The sequence below is a fragment of the Mustela lutreola genome, chromosome 6, assembly GCF_030435805.1.
Source record: "Mustela lutreola isolate mMusLut2 chromosome 6, mMusLut2.pri, whole genome shotgun sequence".
Taxonomy (NCBI): Eukaryota; Metazoa; Chordata; class Mammalia; order Carnivora; family Mustelidae; genus Mustela; species Mustela lutreola.
The window spans coordinates 134,035,495-134,051,465 of NC_081295.1; the positions used below are offsets into that span (position 1 = coordinate 134,035,495).

General features: G+C 38.6%; 1 protein-coding gene across 2 annotated transcripts in view; it reads right to left on the reverse strand.

Annotated features, from left to right (window-relative positions):
- Nucleotides 1-15,971, reverse strand: part of GMDS (GDP-mannose 4,6-dehydratase) — a 636,593-nt gene that overhangs the window by 357,332 nt on the left and 263,290 nt on the right. The window lies entirely within an intron of this gene.

Below are 15,971 nucleotides of genomic sequence, written 5' to 3' on the forward strand. Positions count from 1 at the left end.
TTGCAACTGTCAATGGCTCACAACTTTCATTTGTGAAAAGCTTCAATTATTTCTGTGTTAGTTTTCCCTATGAAACCCAGTCTTCTGCTATCTTACAAAGAGCTGAAAATATAGTAAGAATTAAATAACAAAGAAGGTGCCTGAAGTTCCTAAAAATGAGGTGCAATATAACCACAAAGTTTTATTAATAGTTTACCTTCAAACTTCTATATGAAAGTAGATTTTACATAATTGAATACTGATCTGAAAACAAAATGAGGGGTGAAGAAGTGACCTCATGAGCCCGTAAGAATCATGATGACTCTAAACCCCATCACAAAACTTTAAAATTGCCATTAGTTTTACTTATCTCTCCATTCATTGCTACTAATTTAAGGATCTGGGGGCTGTCAAAGATATTTGGTAAAAGCAATTGATCTTTCAAGATAATCTCAAACTCATTATTCAAGACCTTTTTCGCTTTAAACTACACAGTGTTTGAGAGTAGGAGGGTAGCAATATGCCACACTTCTGAAAATTGTTTAGGCCTCACTCTCTTTATTTCACACTGTAAAAGCTAACTAACAGTGGAGCCAGAAACAGTTTTGCTGTCTGAAACCATGTTGTACCCTCCATGGTGAGTGACGTGGCAATGCTCTGAGTTTGCTTACACAAGCCAGATTCAGCTGTGCTGGCGGCTTAACTGCTACTCAGAAGTTAAGGGGCAGACAAGGGACTTGAGAAATCACCAGAGAACATTACTATGAAGATGTAAAAAGATAGGCCATTCATTTTTCCTTATTTGTGTCAAGGGAAAAAGGAGAAGGAGCCTAAATGTGGGAAAGGAATTTTTAAAACCGTTTTAAAACTATTTTTTGTTTTTTCTATTTATAGACATATTTAAAATACACTCAACTTAAAACCCATCTAAAATTATAGTGTCTCCTTGACATGGAAGTTTCTCTCATTTTATTTTATTTTCATTTTTTGCTTCAGATACAGTGAGTCATAATATTTGTAAAACTATCATTTGATCATTTTTAAATATTCTTCTTCATTGAATAGATGTTTGTAGAACAATTCATGGGGCTCTGGCACTATTCTAAGCACCAAGAATACAGCAGTGAACAGAACAAGCAAAAATACTTATCTTTGTACAGCTTACTTTCTAGGGAGAGGAGAAGAAAATGGACAATATAAAGAACTAAAATCTATAGTAAGTTCGATGCTGAGAGGAAGTATAGAGAAAAACAAAGTGGGGAATGGAGATAGGGAATGTTGGGTTGCATTTTTAAATAAGGCAAGGCTTCACTAAACAAAAGGGGTAAACATAACAAGAAAAATGTAGTAGCTACAGAAGTATAGTTGTAGTAGAAGTCATAGTAAGAAGTGTCTGAAACCTGCCATGCACGAGGTACTGGGCCAAGTGCCTTACCAGCATTCTGTCATTTAGGCATCATGACAAGTGTATGAATCAGGGACTACTATTATATCTATTTTACATTTGGAATAAATGAAGCTTAGAACAATTAATGAGCTTGCCTAGGTCACAGTCAATAAGTAGTGGAGGTGGGAGTAATACTAGGGGAAAAAAATAATAATATAAGGGAAACAACCAAACCAAACCACCAAACAACCAAACCACTACCACACACACACACACACACACACACACACACAACATACACAGCACCATCAACATACACATATATCCATGTATTCTTTACATTAGCATTTACCATAATACATAATATTTTCTATAATCACAAAGTAGACACATAGAATTGGTGACTTAACTTTTCTGAATTTAATACTAGGTTGATGCTTCACTTTTTCTAAAAGCAAGGTGGCTGTGACTGACAATCAAGTTCCCCATAATATTACATTATTAGGATTTTTTTTCCACAAAGATTATTTATTTATTTGTCAGAGAGAGGTGGGGGAAGAAAGAGAAAGAGAAAGACAGGTGGGCAGACGAAGAACCAGGCTCCCCACTGAGCAAGGAGCCTGATGTGGGACTTGATCTCAGGACCCGGGAATCATGATGTGAGCCGAAGGCAGACACTTAACCAACTGAGCCACCCAGGCATCCCTAGGACAGTTTTCATAATTCAGAATATATTTTCCCATAAATGCACTATTGTAAACAGTGGCCTGATTTTCACATAAGCCTATTTGATTCAGAAAACAGCTTAAAAAAGAAGTTCAATTTTCAATATTCAATGCAGTTAATATTTCCTCACTGCAACTAATTCCCACTTCTTCCACCCAAAGCTATCCTTGTCATCTCTGTGTAGGGCTCCGCTCCTTTGGGACAGAAGCCACTCCCTCTGCGGGGGCTCTAAGTCCCAGGGGCAGGGTGTTCTCCAGTTTGGGCTCCCTCTCCATCTCACCCTCTAAGCATGTTCTTCCTTGGTGGAGCACCCCCTCATGTGAATTTTAGGAGCATGCATGCCATTGGTAACAATGAAGTTAACAACAAATAATTATGTCATACTAAATGAATGTGCAGAATAAAATGGCTGTAGTCATTCAATGAAATTGTCAACATTTCAAAACAAATTAAAATAAAACCAATGCCTTAAAATGAGGAACAGATTTTTCAATATAAAAAAAAAATAGATGTAGCTTTGAAGGAGGGAGGGATGTAAATAAATGGCATGGAAAGGAAAAAATAATAACTAAGAAGAGAAACACAAAGCTTCAGGAAACCGCCAAGCAGACTTGAGAAAGCTGCACTTACACAGACAAGTTCTGCCTAAAGGAGAGTGATGCTGGGGTAGTGGGCAATTAGGATGGAAAGGGTGGTCTTCCTACATTATACTTCAGAATTTTCTTACAATAACATCCCTGAGAGTAGTAATGGAGAAAATTTATGAGGATTTATTCCACATGACAGAACCAAGGGGGTTGGGATGGGATCTTGGCAAAATCCTACAGTTTATAATCCAGTAGTTAAAAGTAATACATTTTAGGAATTCAAGCCAGAAGAGCCAGAAAAGGGCAAGAAAAGAAGTAGATAAAGCTGAATAATTAGAATGCTCTAGTAAAGAGATGGAGATACTCTTGGTGTGGGGAGGGTTCATACTCTTGGTGTGGGGGTAAAGAGGCTATAAGGGAGAACAAAGTTACATGTGTAAATCCCTAGGAAACGGTGGTGCCTTACACCAGAATGGCCAGGCTGGTATGTGGCCAACGTCAGGGAAAGAAGAAAGACACCAAGGGCTTGCACTGGGGTAGCCAGGGGACCGAGAGACTCCCAAAGAAGAAAGCCTCTGCTTTCACACATGAGTATTTTCACCTAGAGTGACAATTCAAGTTTAAATTAAATAGATGGAAAATTGACTCTGAAAACTTGAAAGGGTGCAAGAGATCTTGTCTAGTCTCTGAAAAAATATGTTCTGAGTGCCCAGAGCATTGCAGGCTTGGATAATGACTCACTTCTTCCTGTGCCCCCTGTAACAGACTGGGGAGGGAAGACTGGGTAAACATAGGTCCAACGGTACCCACTTTCACGGAGGAAGAACAAAGATGATTATGTTATATGTGATGAAGAGAGGCTGGTCTTCATTCACAGGCTTTCCTCTGCTGTTTCTCATAGAATATGCATGGTAGGGAGATTTCACAAAATAAGTCCTAGTCCCCTCCTCAAGTTCTCCAACAATAGAACACTTATTTCAGCAGTAAGATATTTTGTGAGGAAGCGAATTTCTTTTCTGGAAAACCAAAGATTAGCAATCTAAGTAAGTATCTTTTAATTATTTATATTTCTAAAATGCTCCCCTACCATTTAAAACACATCAGAAATAATATAATTTTTTTTTTTTTTTTTATTTTTTATTTTTTATTTTTTATAAACATATATTTTTTATATACATATATTTTTATCCCCAGGTCTGTGAATCACCAGGTTTACACACTTCACAGCACTCACCAAATCACATACCCTCCCCAATGTCCATAATCCCACCCCCTTCTCCCCAACCCCCTCCCCCCGGCAACCCTCAGTTTGTTTTGTGAGATTAAGAGTCACTTATGGTTTGTCTCTCTCTCAATCCCATCTTGTTTCATTGATTCTTCTCCTACCCACTTAAGCCCCCATGTTGCATCACCACTTCCTCATATCAGGGAGATCATATGATAGTTGTCTTTCTCTGCTTGACTTATTTCGCTAAAGAAATAATATAATTTAAGTGTTCTTAATATGCCAAAGCTAGGACTATAAACATAAATGACTGTTGAAAACGGTGGAGCACTTGTGAATGTTTTCTTCTATACCAAGCATGCTTCATGCTCTATGCTGAACCATGATAAAGCACATACAAAATTAGTAATAGTCCCTGTGTTCCTCTGCCTCTGGGTCAAACACCTGGCCTGCTGCCCTAACCTATCCTCACAGACATAAGAGGCCAAATGCTCAGACCTTCTATGGGCTCAGCGCTTCTTGGGTGTGCCATGTGGTTACAGGCACAGCAAATGATTAATGAATGAGGAAAAAAGAAGACTGTTCATGATGGACAAATTACCACAAAAGAAAGTTACAGAAGGAAGGATAAAGTTTTAAAAAACAAAGGGAAATAACAAAGAATAAACAGAAGGACCCATAGTATGCTATGAAGGAATATATCCAAAGGTGTCCAAAGTTCATGCTACACTGATTACTAACCCAGAAATGGAGGGGTTTAGATTACTGAGGGAAACAAAGCAAGCTTTTGTTTTTGGAAGTTAAATATAAAATATTAATCCCAAACATTTCAGTGTATTTGAAACTAACCCTTCCATATTGATGTTGCTTGAATAGGCAAAATCAGAAACTTTAAAAACCTAACATGTAGAGTTAAAATTGTTTATTATCTTTTTAAGATAAATACAGACCAGATACGAATTAAAATACCATAAACATTGAAAATACGTTTATTCTCTCTGTCCATTAATTTGTTTAGTCCTAGGAAATGCTAAAGAGACCAATCAACATACTATTCAAATAGTTATTTGTGATTTTTTTTTTTATTATTCACAAATTTTCTCCTTTGGGACTATTCTTTATTTTCCTATTATGTATAAATTAACAGTTCTTAAGAAGCTTTAAAGTTCTGAATATTTAATATGCATTCTTTTGAAAGAATGCATAAATTCTAACAAGATAAAAAGAGCTTGAATGCAAAGTTCTGCACACAGTGTACATGCCTGTAAATGACGGTGCGCGTAGGCAGGTTTAGCTTTAAGACACTCTGGTTCAGAAATATGAACTCAAGTTTTACCTGTACGGCGGAGACATAATGGTTGGAATCTCTACACATCTGTGGTTCTGTATCATCAGGGAAAAGAGTGTTTGGGATTCACCCTTGAGGTGTTTTCTAACAAGTGGAGGAAGTGGGCCTTTGTGGTCCCATGAGCTCTGCTCTCTTATCTCCTTCCTCTGACAACAGTAACCAAGTGTGATGGAGCTATTTCTCCCTCGGACTTAACACCTTGATGTCCTTTTTTCCTGCTGTAAGAGGGCTAACAACATTTTCCTGTCCTATGCATCTGTATCAGAGCTTAAAGACTTTTGGAGGTATCTGAGTTTCATTTACATAAAGTGGGGTAAGAACAAAAAGAAATAGTTTTTTCATAAACATCTTATCTTGCACAATATTCTGTGATAGTAAACTAGAGCGGAAAGTACACAAATCAAGTCTTCAGGAGGGAAACTGGTGCCATCCTAAAATTCATTACCTCAGGACTAATTTAGGCAAATGACTCCTGAGTTTTCTCTTGGTGCTCAAATTTTTCCATATCCAATTGAAATTGTACCTTACCCAAAAATTGTTGCTAAATCATTTTTTTGTCTAGAAGCTACTAGAACTTGCATGTAGATAGATTTCAAGATAAATTTTACGTTATTCACTGTGAATTTCAAGGTTTTCCAACATTTGACTCCATCCCACTTGTTGAATCTCACCTGTTAAATGTTGGGACCATGCCTGACGGATAAGAGGTCAAAGGGGTTCCTCCAGTACAAGTTCATGGAGGGCAAGGAGTAATACTCACAGATAAACAGGATTTGCTTATCATTATCTGGAAGCCTGAAAAAATGAGTGTCTGTTTTTCTCACTATCTTGGCAAAATCAACACAGAATGTATTTCTGACACATATTCTTGATTTTAAGAGGTATCTTACCCCCTTAAATTTAAGTGGGATATATAAAAAACTGTACCTAAAACTCATGTTTACCTATATATTAGGCAACTATTTAAAGCTGATTCACAAGTTGCATGACCAGAGATGTGCCAGGCAGGACACCAGCTACAAGCACAGCCTTAGGCTTTTCACAACAACCCTGATCTTACTGGAACATTCCCTTCACATCACTCCTCCCCTCAGCTCCTCAATTTCTCATGAACACCTTTATGGTTGGTTGCCCTCTCCCATCCCTGCCCAGGCCTATCTTGCCTTCCATGGTCTGGAGAGGATCAGAGGTGGCAAACTGAAAATGCAGGATGTGCCCATAGGGACAGACTGCCTGGTTTGGAGTCCCAGCTCTACTTTTTAGCAGTAGTCCAATTTTAGACATGTTGTCAAAACTTGTGACTCAGTTTCCTCACCTGTCAAAAAGGGAATATTATTATTACCTACCCTGTGAGGCAACGGTGAAGATTCTCCACAGAAAGAGCTGAGAATATTCAGCCACTCTTATCCCCACCATGCCCTGCTGAACTCCTTCCCTTTCTGGCCTTCCACTCTGACCTCTGTAGGCCACATTCTGGGGTGAAGAAAATTCTCCATTGATTAACCTTTGGCTCACATGTTGTCTCTGTTTCCTTTTGGAAATCTAGCTGGTTCCCCACTGATCAACTAATTAATCTATATTCTTACTAATACTGGGATACAACACACCACTGACAACTTCCAATTTCTTCTTGTTTTTTGTTTGTTTGTTTTCTCTTTCTGTTCTAACTCTTTGGCTGCCAAAGAACAGCACAAGTGAATAGGGGAGTAACACTGTAAACTTACAGATATCAATGAGCAATCATTCTGTGCAGCTTGTAGTCAATTCACATGCTATGAATTAGGTCCCTTTTAAGTTCCCTACCACTCCTTTCCTGCTTCTCTCATTCTCCAGCACACTAGCTCTCTATTTCACCCAGAAAACAGAAGAGTCATTGGGGAATACATTTTTTCAAATATTTTACTCTACAGAGATAAACTTCATTAGTCTCCCCTCTTCTGATACAGTGGTTTATTATATATTTGATTTTCACCTCCCCCCTCCACCCCGGCCCTTTCTGTCACAGAACTCCTAAAACCTTTGGGCGATGGGACTGATAAAGGACTTTTGATATGTTACTAAGATGACTATGGATGAAGAGGACTAAGGAGAGCCAATAGAGTGACTAGAGGGTTGGAGCTTTCAGTCCTATCCAGGGAGGGTGGAGAGGCTCCTAGAGGTTGAATCAGTCACTAATGGTTAATGATTTAGGCAATCATACCTCTATAATGAAGCCTCCATAAAAACATCAAAGAACAGGCTTCAGAGACTTCCTCGGTTGGTGAACACCTAGAGTTTCTAGGAGAGTGGCGCATCAAGGGAGGGCACAGAAGCTCCATGCCTTTCCCTATACCCTGCCATATGCATCTCTTCCACCTGGGTGTTCCTGAGTTTCATCCTTTTATAATAAGGATAGTAACCAGTGATCTACTAATATGTTTCTCTGAGTTCAGCAAGGAGCTCTAGCAAATTAATCAAACCGGAGAAGGTGGTCTAATTAATTTATGATTAATCTGGTTTTACACACTAACTGATTTATAGCCAGTTGGTCAGAAGTACACCAGACTTGTGACCGTCACCTATATAGTCCAAGGAGGGGGTCTGTAGGCAGTCAGTGGGAAGCACAAGTAAAAAGTTGAGCTTGCAACTGGTATCCACATTCAGGGAAAGTGGTAAGATCTCCATCCCACTTGAAGAGCATCACTGACACTGCTTTCCCTTTCTGAAGCCTAAAATGGCATCTCCTTTCAGTTCCTGCTGCTATTTTCCCAGGCCAAGACCACAGGCATTCACCTACACTGGCCTCTGTCCTACTCCTTGAACCTGTCATGGAAATTCCTACCTTAAAGGCTTTTCATTGTCTATTGCTTGTTACCTGAAGTACTTTTCCTTTAGAAATCTGCATGGCTGAACCCTTCTACTTTATTCAAGTTTTACTCAAATGTTACCTTCTTTTTTTTTTCCCAGTGTTTTTTTTTTTTTTTTAATTTTTTTCAGTGTCCCAAAATTCATTGTTTATGCTCCACAACCAGTGCTCCACACAATACAGGCCCTCCACAATACCCACCACCTGGCTCACCCAACCACCACCATCCTCCCCTCTAAAACCCTCAGTTTGTTTCTTAGAGTCCATAGTCTCTCACAGCTCGCCTCCCGCTGTGGTTTCCCCCAACTCACTTCTCCTCTCCTTCTCCCAATGTCCTCCATGTTATTCCTCATGCTCCACAGTAAGTGAAATCATATGATAACTGATCTTCTTCTTCTCTGCTTGACTTATTTCTCTCAGCATAATCTCTTCCAGTCCCATCCATGTTGATACAAAAGTTGGGTATTCATCCTTTCTGATGGAGGCATAATACTCCATAGTATATATGGACCATACCTTCTTTATCCATTCATCCATTGAAGGGTATCTTGGTTCTTTCCACAGTTTGGTCATTGCTGCTATGAACATTGTAGTACAGATGGCCTTTTTTTTTTTTTTTCACTACATCAGTATCTTTGAGGTAAACACCCAGTAGTGCAATTACAGGGTCATAGGGTAGTCTATTTTTAATTTTTTAAGGAATCTCCACACTGTTTTCCAAAGTGGCTGCAACAACTTGCATTCTCACCCACATTGAAAGAGGGTTCCCCTTTCTCCACATACTCTCCAACATTTGTTGTTTACTGTCTTGTTAATTTGGGCCATTCTAACTGGTGTAAGGTGGTCTCTCAATGTGGTTATGATTTGAATCTCCCTAATGGCTAATGATGATGAACACTTTTTCATGTGTCTGCTAGCCATCTCCTTTGGAGAAATGTCTGTTCATGTCTCCTGCCCATTTTTTGACGTGATTATCTGTTTTGTGTGTGTTGAATTTGAGAAGTTCTTTATAGATCTTGAATATCAGTCCTTTGCACTGTCGTTTGCAAATATCTTCTCACATTCCGTGTGTTGACTCCTTGTTTTGTTGACTGTTTCCTTTGCTGTGCAGAAGCTTTTCATCTTGATGAAGTCCCAAAAGCTCATTTTCGCTTTTGTTACCTTTGCCTTTGGAGACATATCTTTTTTTTTTTTTTTTTTTTTAAAGGTTTTATTTATTTATTTGACAGAGAGAGATCACAAGCAGATGGAGAGGCAGGCAGAGAGAGAGAGAGAGGGAAGCAGGCTCCCCGCTGAGCAGAGAGCCCGATGCGGGACTCGATCCCAGGACCCTGAGATCATGACCTGAGCCGAAGGCAGCGGCTTAACCCACTGAGCCACCCAGGCGCCCCAACCTTTGGAGACATATCTTGAAAGAAGTTTCTGTGGCCAATGTTGAAGACATTACCGCCTATGTTCTTTTTGCCTCATGTTGAGGTCTTTTATCCATTTTGAGTGTATCTTTGTGTATGTGTAAGAAAATGGTCGAGTTTCATTCTTCTACACATAGCTAATTTTCCCAAAATGTTACCAAATGTTACCTTCTAAATGAGGTCCCCATCTCCCATGTTCCCTTCTACCTCAATCCCTAGTACTCCTGATTCCCTTGGCCAATAGTATTTATTGATCACCTTCTAAAATAACATATTATCTGTTTGCTTGCTTGCTTATTTAGTATACCTGTTTAATATTACATTAACGTCCACCTCAGTAGAGCTTACATTGGTCCCCCATGGGTCCCAAACACCTATAACAGTGCTTGGCACAAAGAAGGTGCTCAATAATTGTCTGCTAAGTGACTTAATCTATAGAAGACTAACAGACTTCTTTAGAGCATCCAGTCTCTAGCTTCTGTCCTACCCAAAAGATCCCACACATTGCCCACAAAATATACAGAGATTTTTCAACGGATATTTACTTGAAATAGTTCATGAATAAAAAAGGGAAGAAGTACTAAAAGGAAAACAATCCAGCACCACAGAAACAAGCAGATCATCCAATTGCTTTTCCTACAGAATAAAGTCCAGATTCTCCCCTGGGACACTCAGAGCCCCTTAACCTGAATGTCTCCACTTGTTATCTTGTTATCACTGTGACTTCTTGTCTTACCCTTGCCCAGACCCACACACTACTCACTGTACATTCATTCCACCAAACAACTCTTCATTTTCCAAATAGACCATGGATATTCTTAGTTCTAGGACTTTCTTCTCCATTTATTTGTTTGTTTCATTGCATAGAATGCTGCCTTACTTATACAATGAATTCCCAAGCATCTCATCCCTTTTTTGGCAGGAACTGAATTAGAGATTTCTTCCTCTATTACTTTAGATATTACATAATCAATTTAATAGATGACCCTGCCACCCTGATTTGCTGACTTCCTGAGGGTAGGGACCATTTTGTGTTCCAGCATCTCTGCAGAGGACCTGGCAAATAGTAGATGTTCAAGAAACTTCTGTTGTAGGAACATGATGAAATAAAAAAGAAAATCTTACCACAAAGCAAAGGATTATCATCAAGAAAGAAACGAAAATATATTAATAGATATTTTCTATATCTATCTCTTTGAACTGTATTTCATTATTTATTTGTTCTTCATTCTCCAATGTTATCAGAAAACTCTATTTAATAAATGTTTACATAGTCTTAAGTTAAAGCTAACATTAGAAAGATTTTTTGAATTTATTCTCCAGACCCCAATCTTTAATGGCTCCTTCTCTAAAAGGAAAAGAACAGAAAGGGAAAAGAGGTTTGTATGAGTTCAAAAGAATTTTTTTTTTTTAATACAGACAAAGACTTATCGTTAGTCATGTCTGGAATTTAAGTGGATTCTTTTTTAAAAAGCTAGCTCTGGCTGCCAATTTCCTGTGTTCTCCCAGTGCCAGCAGGACTGTGGTGACAAGAATCACTGCTCCATGAAGCTCTGCCCACCTCTGATCACCCACATTATATCTTTGATACATGTCATGGTAACCCTTAAGCCCTTAGTTCTTTTTTTTTCCTTTTCTTTCTCTCCCCCTCCTCTCTCTCTCTCTCTCTCTCTCTTTTTTTTTTTTTTTTTGGTATTTGAAGGAAATGAAGTTAGTAACCTTTATCATATTCTACTAGAGCAATTGCTACTAGTGATATAAAGGGAAGCTTATACAAAAAAATATATATAATAACTGGTTTCATGAGTACACATTATAGTTAGAATCTAAATAATTTTCTTATTCATTCAATCTGTACTTATATTCTTTGGCTCTCAAGATGTATACTGTCTACTTTATTTGATTGGTCTTTATACACTAAAAAACATTTGATTTATTTTCCCTACACACACACACGCACCTTCCCAACCAAAACAAATCACACCTCAACCAAAACAAATATGGATACAATCATGACATAAAGTCAGTATGTAAAAGCAGAAGACTAAACTCGTACTACGTATTTATATTAGTTCTAAAATTCTTAGTGTTTCTTTCCTAGGAGGGAAAGAATATGCTATATTCCATAAATTAAAGCTTACAATTTGCACAAAGCATCAAAAAGGCAAACCATAAATGACTCTTCAACAAATATGTATGGCTTGGGGCGCCTGGGTGGCTCAGTGGTTAAGCCGCTGCCTTCGGCTCAGGTCATGATCTCAGGGTCCTGGGATCGAGTCCCGCATCGGGCTCTCTGCTCGGCGGGGAGCCTGCTTCCTCCTCTCTCTCTCTGCCTGCCTCTCTGCCTACTTGTGATTTCTCTCTGTCAAATAAATAAATAAAATCTTAAAAAATATATATATATATATGTATGGCCTATTACTAGGGCCAGGCACTGTGTATAATTTGGGAATAGAAAGAGGAATGAAGTGCAAACTCTGTCATTAAGGAATCCATAATGTAGGAGAGACACATATATGCAAATAAGGAATATATTACAATCTATTTAATGCACGATCAGAATGATAGCAAGTAATAGTAGCACAGGAGAAGGAGGGAGCAAGTAAATATGTCCCGGGAAGTCTGGGTCTTCAAAGAGGGGTGACATTTAAATTGAGCCATGAGAGATTACAGGTCTTCACTGGACAATCTGGGGGAAAGGACACAGAAAGCTAATTGAGTGCTCAAAGGTCCAGAAATCCCTTCCTGTTTTAAAGAAGAAATCATATTGAAATCACCAAAGCAACATAAAACTAAGAAAAAATATCAACAGTAGTTCTCGAACACAGAGAAGGGCATATTCAACAAAAGAAAACTTATAAAGAATTTTTGAACACTATCAAGAATGTCTAATCAGATTGGGCAAAAATAATCAGTGTTGAGTTACAAGTACCATGACAGAAAGAGCAAAAGCCTTATAAGTCATCCCACAAACTAGAGAAATCTATGCCCATAAAAGCAGCAATCTGACTTACAACACAGCCAGGAAAAATGGGACCACAGAAACTAGTGGCCACCACTGTGATTACCTTAGGTTTCTCCTGGAGAGGACAACATACTATATAATGGGGGACTGTGCCACAGACAGATCACAGTGAAAGACAGGGGTCCACAGTGATGAAGACAGAAATCCCCTTCTGCACCTACCTCCACATGCCTCTGCGCAGAGTCCCCACTAGCTATAGCTCTAGATGAGGCAGCTTGTGATTCCCACTGTATCCATAGATGCTACCAACACAGGAAAGGAGAGGAACAGAAGATGGGAACAAACAAACAGACTAAATGAATATCACAACCCCCAAAGAGTGGCTTGGCAAGTGTTCCACTGTTGTTTTGTCTTGAGGAAGATCAACCAACTCTCACCCCCATTAATATTTCTGTAAGTACCTACATAACTTGTTTATTGTAGATTTATTGTGCAGAATCTACAATACAAACATGAAATGCTTAAAATTATTCTCTCCACCACTGTCCCCAACTGTACAACTTCAAATATTCCTTTCCTTAAGCAAAACTCTCAAATACATGTGGGCAGATCCTAGAACTTGCTGGTTACTCTCAAATATCATCATTCTCATTTCCTAACTGCTCCACCAATGCAGGCCAGTCTTATATCCAGGGCACTCGACTTAGCAAGGCCACGCTTTGCTCTGATCCTTTCTCTTCCAACCTAGCACCTCTGACTGGAGTGGGGAACAGTACGTGGTGCATCCCAGTCCAGTGTAACGTTTGGGCTTAGTTTCCTATTTTTTGATGTTCTTTGAGCAGGATCATTGAGCCGTGAGAGCACGTATGTTAGCTAATTCAGGCATAATTTGCTGGAGTAAACTCCTGGAGCAGGAAGTAGCTGCACCACTACCCAGCTCCCTGGTTCGGGACAGCATTTTCTGATATGCTCTCTACCTCTAATAGCTGCCTCCAGCAGCACATCCTCTGGTCTCCTCTTGGTGGGGTTTCCTTACTAAAGGTTCAGTATTCCAGACCAGCAAGAGGGTGGCTATTCCACTGTTGTCCTTTCTTTCTGTCCTACCATTTCTCTTGAAATTCTCCTCTCCTCCACTCAAGTAGAATGCCTCTTATTAGTTAGGACTGGGCTCACATGAAAGTAATGGGAAGACCAGAAAAGAGACGCTTATAATAAGATGAAGGTTTAATTCTTTTACTAATATAAGTCCACTAGTTGTTAGAAAAGACTAGTATAGTATCTCCACAATTATTAAGGATGCAATTTCTTTATATTGTTCCACTATCCACATCATACGGCTTCCAATCCTGGGGCCAAAATGGCAATAAGAATTCCTGTCATTACATCCACTTTCCCAACAAGAGGATTCTATCTCTTTCCCTTTATGGACTCATAAATACACCACACACACACACACACACACACACACACAAGATTACATGTCATTTCTGTATGGATGCAATTTAAATTTCTGGGAGTATAGTCACATGTGCACACCTAGATATAAGGGGAGGTAGAAATGTTAATACAGGATATGTATTCAGGATAAAAATTCAGAATTCTATTTCTAAGAAGGGGAGAAAGAAGTTGGGGGATAACCTACAGCTTCTACCATACTACATGAACAGAATTTTATGAGTAATTTTTTAGAGCATCTCCAATTTTCTCATGTAATTCTTTTGATGCCCACCCCCTCTTAGCTTGATCAGAGGAAGAAACAGCCATAGCATTATCCAGTAGGCCTAATAATCCTTTCCTCTTTTCCTACTCAATCCATTTTGATGGATGGGGAGGAGGTTATAAGGTGACAAAGAAAGTTCTGGCAGACAAAAAAAAAAAAAAAAAAAACACACACACACACAAAAACCCCAAACTGGTTTTGATGCCGCTTCTTAAGACTTGACAAAGGAATGAGGTTCTAACTATTGATAGTTCTCTTAATGTAAGGATTTCATGGCTCTAGGATCTCTAGACACAAATCACCAATTGTGCAGAAACAGCCCCTAAAAGGGGCTGTGACCTTCTTGTCCATTCCCAGGCAACACACCTGGTAGGGAATGCCACCTTTTGGTCTGTGAACCCCCTGGAGCTCAACCCCACTGACCATTTGGTGGGAAGAGGCCCCTTGGAGAGAGCAAAAAGAGATTTCCGCAAGTGCTGAGCGGCGCTTGCCAACCACCGACACTGATCAGTTCACACCTTTCTTCATCAAAATGAGCAGGCAAAGAAAAATCACACAACACTGGGATAGGATCAGTATCCAAAAACAGGAGGGAAGGGGAGCAAGTGGAATAAGCAGAGAAAAAAAAAAAAACCCTTAATCAGTATCTCCAAGGAGATCTGAAGTAATGCCATCTCAGAAGAAAGATAAAGCTGCTGTGAAAAAAAAAAGAACTAAGGATTAAGAAACAGGTAGGAAATTAAGAACACAACTGCTTAGGTGAGATACTTGTTGAGGATCAAATAAAATACTCGGATAATGAAATTAAATACTCAAGAAAATGAAATTCTTCGTTTAGAATATCAACTCAATAATTTCCCAGAATGTAAAGAGAAGAATGATGAGAGAACAAATAAGAAGTGTACATGTTGCATCAAAGAGATACGTGAAATTGAATGGGTGAAAGAGAAGAAATAATCCACAAAATAAAATCTTCCCTCAAGATAAAGCGCCCTCTAAGTGCTGGGCCAGAATATTGACAGATCACATATGCCCAAACTCTTGGTGGAATTTCTAAAGATAAAGAGAAAATCACTCTGAGCTCCCTAGTAAGAAATAAGGAAGGAATGGGAAAATGGAAAAAAAAAAAAAAAAAAAAGGAAAAGAAGGGAAGGTCAGGGAGGAGGGAGGAAGGGAGGAGAAAGGAAAGAAGGGGGAAGACAATTCTAAAGGTTAGACATAGTAGAGCAATAATTATACAAATCTGAAAGAAAGGATTCTGATACCAGAGTATCAAGATACAATATTAAATGTGAAGATAAAACAAGATATATTACTAAATGTGAAGCTAAAAGAAAACAGTTTTTGAAAATGATAAGTCTTGGAAAGTATACTACCAATGCATTCTTGAGGCAAAGTATTACTTGAGAAAGTACCTAAAAAAAAAAAATCCAAATAAATAAGTTAAGCAATGTGTGCTGAACAATAAAGATAATAAAAACTACAGTTAGCCCAAGCCATGTCTTAATAATTAATGCTGTTATGGAATTAACTGCAATTATTCAGAAAGATTAAAAAAGATATAACACAAAAATCTGAATATTTAAAATAAACATTATTTCTACAAACCTAGGATTCAAGTAGGAAAGAGTGATAGGCAAAAATCATGCATAGAATTTCTTTTTATCCTTAGCAAGGATGTAGTGAGATGCAGATACTATTAAATTCTTGCAATTCATAGTTTGAGATATTCTCATGAGAAACCACCAACAAAATACAGTTGGAATACAGAACTACA